The sequence below is a fragment of the Perognathus longimembris genome, chromosome 17, assembly GCF_023159225.1.
Source record: "Perognathus longimembris pacificus isolate PPM17 chromosome 17, ASM2315922v1, whole genome shotgun sequence".
Taxonomy (NCBI): Eukaryota; Metazoa; Chordata; class Mammalia; order Rodentia; family Heteromyidae; genus Perognathus; species Perognathus longimembris.
Genome location: NC_063177.1, coordinates 6322777 through 6333145, shown reverse-complemented (window position 1 = coordinate 6333145; position 10369 = coordinate 6322777).

Genomic DNA, 10369 nt, shown 5'->3' with positions numbered 1-10369 from the left:
ACTTTAAGAGTCAAAGGTGGCTGAATGGTTCGTGCTTACAAGTTTCTTGCCTCAGTTTGTTGTCTTGGCCTGAAGTTGAGGACATGGGCCTGGCTCCAGGAACCTACTGTTTGAGCAAGCCCCTGCTTAGTCACATGTAGCTGCTTGAGGAACTCAGGCATCTGTCACCTGTAGGGGAAGGGGAGTGGGCTTTCACATGTTGCAATTACAGATTCCCATCATTTAAGACCCTAAGGGATATAAGAGATTGAGGAGTATTATGGTCTTTTCTGGCTACTTTGTGCTGGCATGGGGTCCTTGTGGGGAAGGGTCTTGTGAGTCTCTAGTTGCTCAAGTTGCAGCCTATGTGATTGCTGTTACTCAATCATTGAGAAATTTCTACAAGAGATTTAGAATACAGGGCAAAAAAAAAAGTTATTAGGAGGAAGCTGCCTACCAGGGGTGTCAGTACTAGGAGGAGCCAGGAGGTCCAGTGCCAATGGCTTTCCATTAACTCCAGAGTTTACTCAGCAGTAGGCAGATCAGGAAAATAAGAAGACTAGGGAGTAGAGTTACAGTCATATCGTGGGGTCCAGGTGAAAATTTGTGAAGTTTCCCTTTAGAAGTAGGGACTCTTGACTTCAATAAGAAAACTTGGAAGAGCTTTATCAAGTAAGTAAGCAAGTAGGAAAGGAGACCAACAGATAAGCAGAAAGGCAGAGTCACACTCAAACACAGTGTGGGTGCTCTCAAAGAGATAGACACTGAGCCCTTGCTGTCAATTATTTATGTCATATTATTTATATGATAAAGGCAGGTCTGACTTAAAGTTCTGCAAAGATAGGTAACTGTCACTCTTGGTGTTGTTACACTTGCTAAGTTCCTAGCTTTTGTTTACCACTTACTCTTTAATTCTTAGACATTTCTAGATTCCACTATAAGTAGGAAAAGCAGGTGACAGAAAGAAAAGGGTATAAGTTGCTGCCCAGTTACCAGGAAGGTAGGTTTGAGCATTAGAGAGGCATGCTTATAAACTATTTTCTTTTGCCCTGGTGCTAGTTACTTTTGAAAGGATAAGCACAGGTGACTCCATTCAGGAGCTGACACCATCCACTCTTATCTAAGCATCCCAACTGTCTCCAAATGGTCCCTTTTGGCCAGAACAAGCTTTGTCCTGGGGTGTCTGGTAGGTGTCTTCTCCTTGCTGATTAATGTGCCAGTTAGTGTTTTCACTTGTTGCTGGGCTAAGGTGTCCCAGTTGGATGAATTCCACGTTGGAGGGGGTGACTGACAGGTCAGGTGAGAGTCTGTGCCAACAGACCATTTCATTTCCAATTTAAGCAACAATGAGATCAATAGAAATTGTTTTAAAGCAGGGGTTACCTTGAACTTACTAGGAATAACAATTAAATTTAACCAATAAAACTTATGAGTTATCCTTCTGTGGGTCTGATTGTAAATGCTGCAGAAGATCAAATCTGAAATAACTAAAGACAACAGTGTCATTATCAAGATTATGAAGATTTTAAAGCAGTAACTGATTAAACTCTCTAGTTTTGGACCAGAGGGTTGTTGTTGTTGTTTTGTCAGTTGTAGGTCTTGAACTCAGGGCCTGGGTGCTGTCCCTAAGCTCTTTTTGCTCAAGGCTAGTGCTCTACCACTTTGAGCCACAGCTGCATTTGTGGCTTTCTGGTGGTTAATTGGAGCTAAGTGTCTCATGGACTTTCCTGCCTGGCCTGGGTTTGAACTGCAGTTCTCAGATCTCAGATCTCAGATCTCAGCCTCCTGAGTTACAAGCATGAGCTGTCAGTGCCCTGTTGCCAGTTATTTTTAAGGTATATAACACTTTAGGATACTAGTTAAGAATGAAGCCATTGTAGATGTCACAGCTTTTTTTTTTTTTTAAGCAATTAGAAATGCAGGAACACAGGCCAGCGTAGTGTCCTTTTATCTATATCTATACAAGGAGGCTTACATACTTGAGAAACAAACATATTAGACAGAAAAAGATAGCTTTTTAGTTTTTCATAGTTATTTAAAATGTGATCATTTGAAGGATCTTGACATAAAGAAACACTTAAATGAAGTTTGGTTTAGTTGCTACTTACTTTTATCATTAAAAACTTGACAAGCTTAATAGTACATGAGCAATTACTTTCATAGATGAATATAAAGAATGGGATGCTGGTTTTACATCGGTGTATTACTCTTGATCTTGGGAGAAAAAAATCTTTAGATCATTTATTTAAATAATAGTCAACATACTAACACTAACCTTACTAATAAGCTTTATCTTATTAAATTCAAGACATACTCATACTATCTCTTATTTGACTATTCTGTGACTAGTCTTAATTTTTCCCCTTTTCTATTTTAGAACAAACATTTAAGACAATTCTTATTTCCCAAATTCTTTCTTATCGGAAGGAAAGCATTTTTGTTGTTGTTGTTGTTGTTGTTGTTGTTGTTTCCTTAACTCCCTTTCCCAAGACTTTCTTTTTCCCACTTTCTTTACATGCCCTTTATCTCCTTACTGATCTTTCTTTAATTTGTATTTTGAATTAACTCTTAGAAAACTTTTGAACTAAAACAACATAGTTTGTCTTACTGTAATGTAATAACTCTTAGACACATTTGTTCACACCCAAATCTGATGACTTTCTTTGCAGTTTGAGTTTAAAACAGAACATTTTTTCCTCTTGGCATGCTGAGCCAGGTAACTCTTGGCTACTATGATGACAGTTTCTATGAGAGATTATTAAAATGAGATTATTTTGAACACATTCACACACACTTGTACATAAAAGTTTTAAGGCATGCTTAGGTTTTCTAAAAATGAAATTTTTTTCTGGAATTCCAGTGGCAAATGACATTTGTGCCCATTGCATGGTAGAATTCATGGTCAAAGCTAGAAAAACAGACTAAACAACCCAAAATGCAAGGCAAAACACAAAACATAAAACTTTTGCCAACAACAAACAGAATTTAACAGGAAATCCACACTTAAACATAGATTACCAAGAACAGGATACATTTAGAACAACTGCACTAACAAGGTATAGTATCATACTAATGGACCTTTGAACATTCCCTAGGTGGATATCAGTCTCTAGGGCCTGCAAAGGGAATTGGGGGAAGGTGCCCAAATCATCTTTCCAAAGGAAGGAGGAGACACCTCTCCTAAATTATTTTCCATAGAAGGGTTTAGCAACCACCATCCTACAACAAGAGGGTGGGTAGACTTACAAAGGGTCTTGCATTTGCTTATAGTCTTTACAAAATTCCTTTTTATTAGCCAAGCATTTTAAGTTGGGGGGATGGCATTAAAAAGTGAATATTGGGGGGCTGCGAATATGGCCTAGTGGCAAGAGTGCTACCCTCATATACATGAAGCCCTGGGTTCGATTCCTCAACACCACATAAACAGAAAAAGCCAGAAATGGTGCTGTGGCTCAAGTGGTAGAGTGCTAGCCTTGAGCAAAAAGAAGCCAGGGATAGTGCTCAGGCCCTGAGTTCAAGCCCCAGGACTGCCAAAAAAAAAAAGTCTCTTTTTTCTTTTACTACCTCTTCATCCTGATTGTCAAAGATGTTGAAGGCCACATTAAATAGCTCTTGTTAGGATATTGTAGCCCTGTCTCAAACAATGGAAGAGGAAGACGGGAGAAAAAGAGAGGAGAGGGAAAGAAGTCAAGAGGGAAGTAGTAGAGAGGAAGAAAGAGGGGAGGGGAGAAGGTAGGGAAGACATTCTGATTCAGGAAGCTTTCATGTAAAAGCAATCATCCATGAAGTCAGTAGTTAAAGTGCTCTCTTGTCAGAGTGTTTCACAGGGATGAAATCATATGTCACATGAGACAGGCCTAGCTTTTGGAGTTCAAGCAGTGCTGTTAATTTGTCACTATTTGGGGGGGGGGGGGGGCTGAATCTAAATAATTTCTCACAGCCACCCTAGCACTTGGTTTCATAGACCTAAGCCAGGAAATTGGGGGCTGTCCACCCAGCTCCAAGACCTAGAGGTAAGAAGAGCCATCCTTTGAATGGCAGGCTCAATGCCTGGCTCAATGGAGAGAGCCAGGAGGGCCCCGCTTCAGAGAAATGCAGATGACATAGCCTTAGGAAAGCTTTGCATATAGAGAATGCTTTGATTCTACCTTAACTCCCTAAATAGCTTAAATCACCAGCCTCTGAGTAGCCTCTAAATATATCCTATATGGGTATTGAGTCCTATCTTCCCTAGATGGAAAAGTTCTGCTGCTGGTACCTAAGCATGTCCATTTAAGGTCTGGCATCTTGTCTTCATGGTGGGGGAAGATGAAGTTTCCCCACACACACCCAGGTGATGGGCATGCTTGGATCCCCGGAGATAGGAGTGGGCATTTGGCTGATAGGTTGTTGGACCTGTCAGTCCAGTGCCTGGTGTTGGGGTCCTCGGCCCCCAGCGCTTCTGCTGGCCAGCGGGAGAGGCGGGGAGTGTACCCCGCGAAACGAGCCAAGATGAGGTAGAGTGGCGAAACCGCCTGCCTCCAGCCCCCCTTACGTTTAAGAAGGACACTCAGGCGATTCTGAGGAAATGTCACGCAGGCTTCCGATTTTAATAAGAAGGAACGGACATTTATATAGGCCGAATTGGCAGGAAGAGGAGGGTACCAAACTAGGCGCTATAATTGGCTCCCTGGGCTGCCCCTCAGGTTCCGGACCCGGAAGGCAGGCGGGGCTAACAGGGCTGGAGAAGGTAGGCGGGCTAGCTAGAACCGCCTCTTAAAGCTGCAAGGCATCTGGGGCGGGCATGCCCCACACCTGGGACCAGGTGTTTCCTGTGACCCTGCCCCCTGCCCTGACACTATTTAGTCAGAACAGTACATTACACCATACCATGTGTCTCCATGTTAGCATTTTGTGTCCTGTCTCCTGCTTGTCCCAGTCACCATGGCATCCCAAGTCAGCTCTCCATTGGAGCTGAATTGGTTTGTTGGCATTGTTTTTGTTCTTTCTTTCCTCTCTGGCCTGTTTCCTAACAGTGTTAAGTGTATTTGCAGGCTGCAGACCTTGTAATAATTGGCTGCCTGCAGACTGCTAGCATTCTAATAAAGACTCTTAAGATTCAAGCCTTCAAAATGTGGCTTCTCTGATCATTTACCTTATTAACTATGACATTTACAAGACAAGGTTGAGTTTCCTTTCAGGAGGAGCTGGCTGGGTTGGGAGGCTTATACCCACCCCCACTTTGTGTCCACTGCCCAGGCCTGTCAGGCACAGAGGCAAAGGGCAACAGAAGGAGTTTGTTTAAAGAGGACATTTTCAACTAAGAGAATCTAGATGGCAAAGAGGAAGAAAAAGGAAGAATGTTGTGACAATCAGAAGTGAGGAAGAAAAAAGGCTTGGGCATAGGGAACCTCTTGCACTTGCCATTTCATTATAAGAAGTTATTTAGATCCTGGAGAATGTCCAGGCCAAGCATCCCAAATTTAGATCATCAGTGTTCATTGTCCAATTGATATTGAGGCCAAATGACGGTAGAGAAATGAACTAACCTCTTTTTTTATATATATATTTCTGGGGTTATATCCAAGGTTTTTAAATGCTTGGTGAGACAGCCAAGATGAGAGTCTGCTGGGATTGAAATTTGGGGGCCCATTTGGGAAGGGAAAGAGCCACGAGTGAAACTCTGTTTAAGGTGTCTCCCAGAGTATTCAGTTAAGGCAATAAAGGCAATAAAGGGATGTCTCCATTTTATTTCCAAAGGGGACCTCTTGGAGGCCCAGATTGTCTCTGAGTGGAGGGCACTATCAGGTAGACCTCACGCCTACAGTGCCCACCTGGGAGGACCAGGAACTCCTACCCACTCCCAAGAGTATGAGGATGAGATGATCCATGGTGGATGGAGGAGACAAAACGGTGAATGGCCTTGGCCTTGGCCTTGGTGATGGTAGTCAGGTGGCAGGAGAGAGAGTGGAACAATGGACTTAGTGGCATATAGCTTCTGATCTGAGGTCTAGAGAAGAATCAGAGGAGGAAAGGAAGGAAGAAATCTCCAGTGGTCTCACAACCAAGTTTACCAGCCAAGTCAATATAAGCAGGAAAGGCCAACTGAATCTCAGAAAGCCCCTGAAGAAGAAGGAGAAAAAGGGAAGACAAAGAGAAGAAGAGAGGACAGAGTCCCCTACAAGGACAGGAGTCCTCTGTCCCAAGTTCCAGTACCATCTGTTAGGAAACTGGGTCATGAGGGTATTAGAATAAAGAAAAAGCAGAACATGAACTCAACCGACCAGATCAACTTTAATGGAAAGTTGAAGAGTGATGCCATGGTGACCTGAGGAGTGTCAGGAAACACAAGTTGTAATAGGAGTAGAGGTTGAGGGACTTTAAGTAGGGTCCTAGGTGGGGGTAGGCTCAAAGGTGGCGGGATGGTTGGAGCTTACAAGTTAGTTGCCTGTTGCCTTGGCCTGATGTTGATTACATGAATATGGTTCTAGGAACCTATTGTCTGAGCAAGCCCGCCTGCTTAGTCAGGTGTGGCCTGCTTAAAGAACTCAGGTGTCTGTCACTGGAGGGAAAGAGTGGGGGAGTGGGCTTTCTTATTTTGAGATTAAAGATTCCCATCAGAGACCCTGGGTTTAATCTAAAAAAAAAAAAAAAGAAGGGAAAAAAAGAAGAAAGACAAAGAGGATGGGAGGGAAGGAAGGAAAGAAGAAAGGGAAGGAGAGAGGGAAAGTGGGAGGGAGGGAAGGAGAGAGGAAAAAAGGAATAAGGAAAGAAGGAGGGAGGAAGGGAGAGGGAGGGAGGGAGGGAGGGAGGGAGGAAGGAAGGAAGGAAGGAAGGAAGGAAGGAAGGAAGGAAGGAAGGTTCTTAATTCTTGAGTGGATATGAGAAGAACAAGATGAAGATTCAGAGGAGAGCTTGGCTGAGCTAAGGGAGGGAGTCTTGTACTGACCGAAGAGGGGCAAGGAGATGGGTTGAGGAAAATGAAGGTAGCAAAGGGGGATAAAGGTATACTTGAGCTCCTGGTGACTGGCAAGCTGTTTCCTGCCCCCTGGGCACAATGCCCTCCTTGGCTGCAGTCAGGAGCTGTCAGGCAGGTCAGTCCCGCCCTCCTGGGCTCTGCTCTGTCACCCTGATGACTGGGGGATACTTGGAACCTGAATATGTGAATTTGCAATTCAAATACAAATTCCATGCAAATTCACCCAGACTCTTGCTTTCTAGCCACTCCCCTATCCTGGAGACTATGTTCCCAGGGGGCTACTAAGACAGATTTGCTGAGAAGCAGAGTGATTGAGGGGATCCATTGAGGCTCCAGAACTTGGGAAGTGGTACCACCAAGCCCCTCAGGGATACAGACTTCTGGGGTATTTGGGGTAAGAGGGCACTACCTTAACCTTTCAATTCAGTGGTAAGATTGCTGTGTGTGAGGGTGAAAGAGCAGAGGCATATGGCCCTGGTGGAGATCTGGATTGATAAGGGCTTGGGGACACAGGGAAGGGGAATAGAGAATGACCACAAATGGGGAGAATCTCTCTACCCTGCCAACTGTTAAATCTCCCAAGTCCTGACACTAGCAATAGATCTTCCCCCAAAAGCCACAATCTAGAATTCTCTAGGGAAAAGGAGGTGGAGGTGGGTGTGGTGGAGATGGAGGGTGAGGATGGGATTAGGTGGAGGGATGTGGACAGGACACTCCCCAGTTGTGACCCAAAGGTGGACGCATAACTCTAGGTTGGTGCTCACTGTAAAACTGGTTCTCCTAGACCCAGGGGTGGGACTGAGGAGCCCAAGAGGCCCTGGGACGGACGTACACTTGCCAGGGGTGTCTCACAACACCTTCCCACACTGGAAGCCAGGTCCTCCCTGCTGGGGCACCCCCTGCCTCACCCCACCCTAAACCCTTGTAAAACATAGAACAAACCCTTAGGGCCTATTCCCCTAGCACACAGAGGAAACAAACTCAAATCAGATCACTCCCTGCCTAACCTGCACTAGAGCTTAAAAAACAGTGTGGCCTTTAGAATCAAATCCAAAGATTGACCATGGAGGAACTTTACATGCCTTGACAGAGTTTCCTGGCCAGCCTGGCCTGCTTGCTCTTCCTCAATGATGAGCCCTTTACCCTTGCTATGCCTGCTTCATAACACCTCCCCGTCCCAAGCTGTTCCAAGAGGGTTTTGTTTCTGTGATCCTGTTCTCAACATCAGTGTCACCTCCTCCTGGCGCCCTTCCCTGACTACCACACTTGATGACTACTCAAGTCACCCCAGCCCTTGACATCTGGGTTGTATCTCCTCACTGAACTTACCACTATTTGAAAAGTTTTCTGTTGGTGTGGGTTTTGTCTGTTCCACCCACCCCACCCCACCCCCAGCCCATCACATGGAATCTGCTAGAAACAGGTTGCATCTGGGGAGTTGCCGCTGGTTCCCAAAGTCAAGAAGAGTTAGAATGACAGAAGCCATGACTCAAAGCAAGTCCTAGACTATCAACACCAGAAGGGACTTTCCGGGCCTACTCACCCTTCCCATTGATCTAGAAGATCCAGGCCACTGAGGTGGAAGAATTCACTCAAGGCCAGTTGTGGCAAGGGGCTTTTGTGCTTTCCACTGTATGAGTCAACCTTCCAGACTGATCCTAAAGCATGGAGGGGCCCAGAGTGCATGATGGAAGGAACCCCCTAACTGACAGGGTTCCAGAAGCCTGATCTGAGCCCTGTCCCCACACCCTGTCTCCAGAGTCGGACTGAAGTCCTCCCTGGCTGGGTGTGTCTTCCCAATAAATCGTCCTCCAAGCTGGCTTTCTGAGAAACCAGATTCCAGTAATCCACCCTGGCCCTCCCTCTCTGGCTTGGGAGCATTTTTCAGAAGAAGCATGTCTTCTAATGGAACCTTTGTTCCAGACTAGGAGTGTCCATCTTCTTGGAAGAACAGGCTGCCTGAGTATTGCCTAGGGCAAGTATAGAGTTGAAGGGGTCCATTTGGCCAGGTGCTAGTGGCTCACACCTGTGATAGCTACTTACAAGGCAGAGATCTTAGGATCATGTTTGGAAGACAGCCCAGGCAGGAAAGTCTATGACACTCTTATCTCCATTTAAGCACTCAAAAAGCTGAACGTGGAGATGTGGCTCAAGTAGCAGAGCTCTATCCAAGCTCAAGGACAGCATCTAGGCCCTTAGTTCAAGCTCCTGGACTCCCACAAAAAGAAAAAGAAATGGTCCATACTTCCAGTTTCAGCCACACCTCAGCTGGACACAAGAGGGCGCCTCTAGCTACTTTGTAGTTCTTTGGTTTTTATCTAAAGTAAACAAAACCTGGTGATTAGAGCTTTTTCTCTTTCTTTTTGTAGTATCAGTACTGTGGCTTGAAGTCAGAGCAACATGTTTTTGCTTGGCTTTTTCACTCAAGATCAGCACCCTATCATCTGAGCAAAGCCTTCACTTTTGTGTGTGTATGTGTGTGTGTGTGTGTGTGTGTTGGTCCACACACAGGGCATTCAGAACCTTAGCAAAGTCCCTTAATTCTTTTGCTCAGGACTAGCTCTCTACTACTTGAACCACAACTGTACTTCTGGCTTTTTTATGGTTAATTGGAGATAAGAGTCTCACAGATATTCTTGCCCAGGCTGGATATGAACCTCAATCCTCAGATCTCAGCCTTCTGAGTAGCTAAGATTACAGGTGTAAGCCACTGGTAACCGATTTATTTCCGGCTTTTTGCTGGTTAATTGGCAACACATACCAAGCTGGCTTTGAACCATGATCCTCAGATATCAGCCTCCTGAGTAGCTAGGATTATAGACATGAATCACTGGCAACCAAAGTGGCTAAACTCTAAAGCTGTGATCTATATGTGGGATGCCTCAAGCACTCCTCTTCATGTGACATAGGGATTTCAGAATCACAGAAAGGGATGATCCTTTGACATAGTCAAAGACTGCTACACACACACACACACACACACACACACACACACACACACACACACACACTCGTCCCAGAGGAAGAAAGAAGGGGTTTGACTGGACAGGAAAGCAATTCTGGGCTGCAAGTGAATGGCAAATGGGGACAGGCAGGGTATTTTCCTGGTTTCCTGGGTCTGTGGAATGATGGTGCTGGAAATTTTCAGTCTCTGGAAAGAGACTATTTAGAAGGCGTAGTCAGAAGTGGAGTTTTTCTTGGAGCTAGGCTTGTATGGCAAGCACTTCATGTTTTCTTAGATACTGGTAGCTCAGGCCAAGCAGCTGGAGGATCCCCACTGACTGGCAGAACAAACCCTGACAACAGTTTGGAGTGGGGCCAAGAGCCTCTGCACAGTTTACCAAAGCCCTAGGCCAACCTAAGGCTCTGGTGGAAGAGAAGAAGTGTTATGGGTTATTTTGACCATACAGCCATCTGATCCTCAGCCACAGC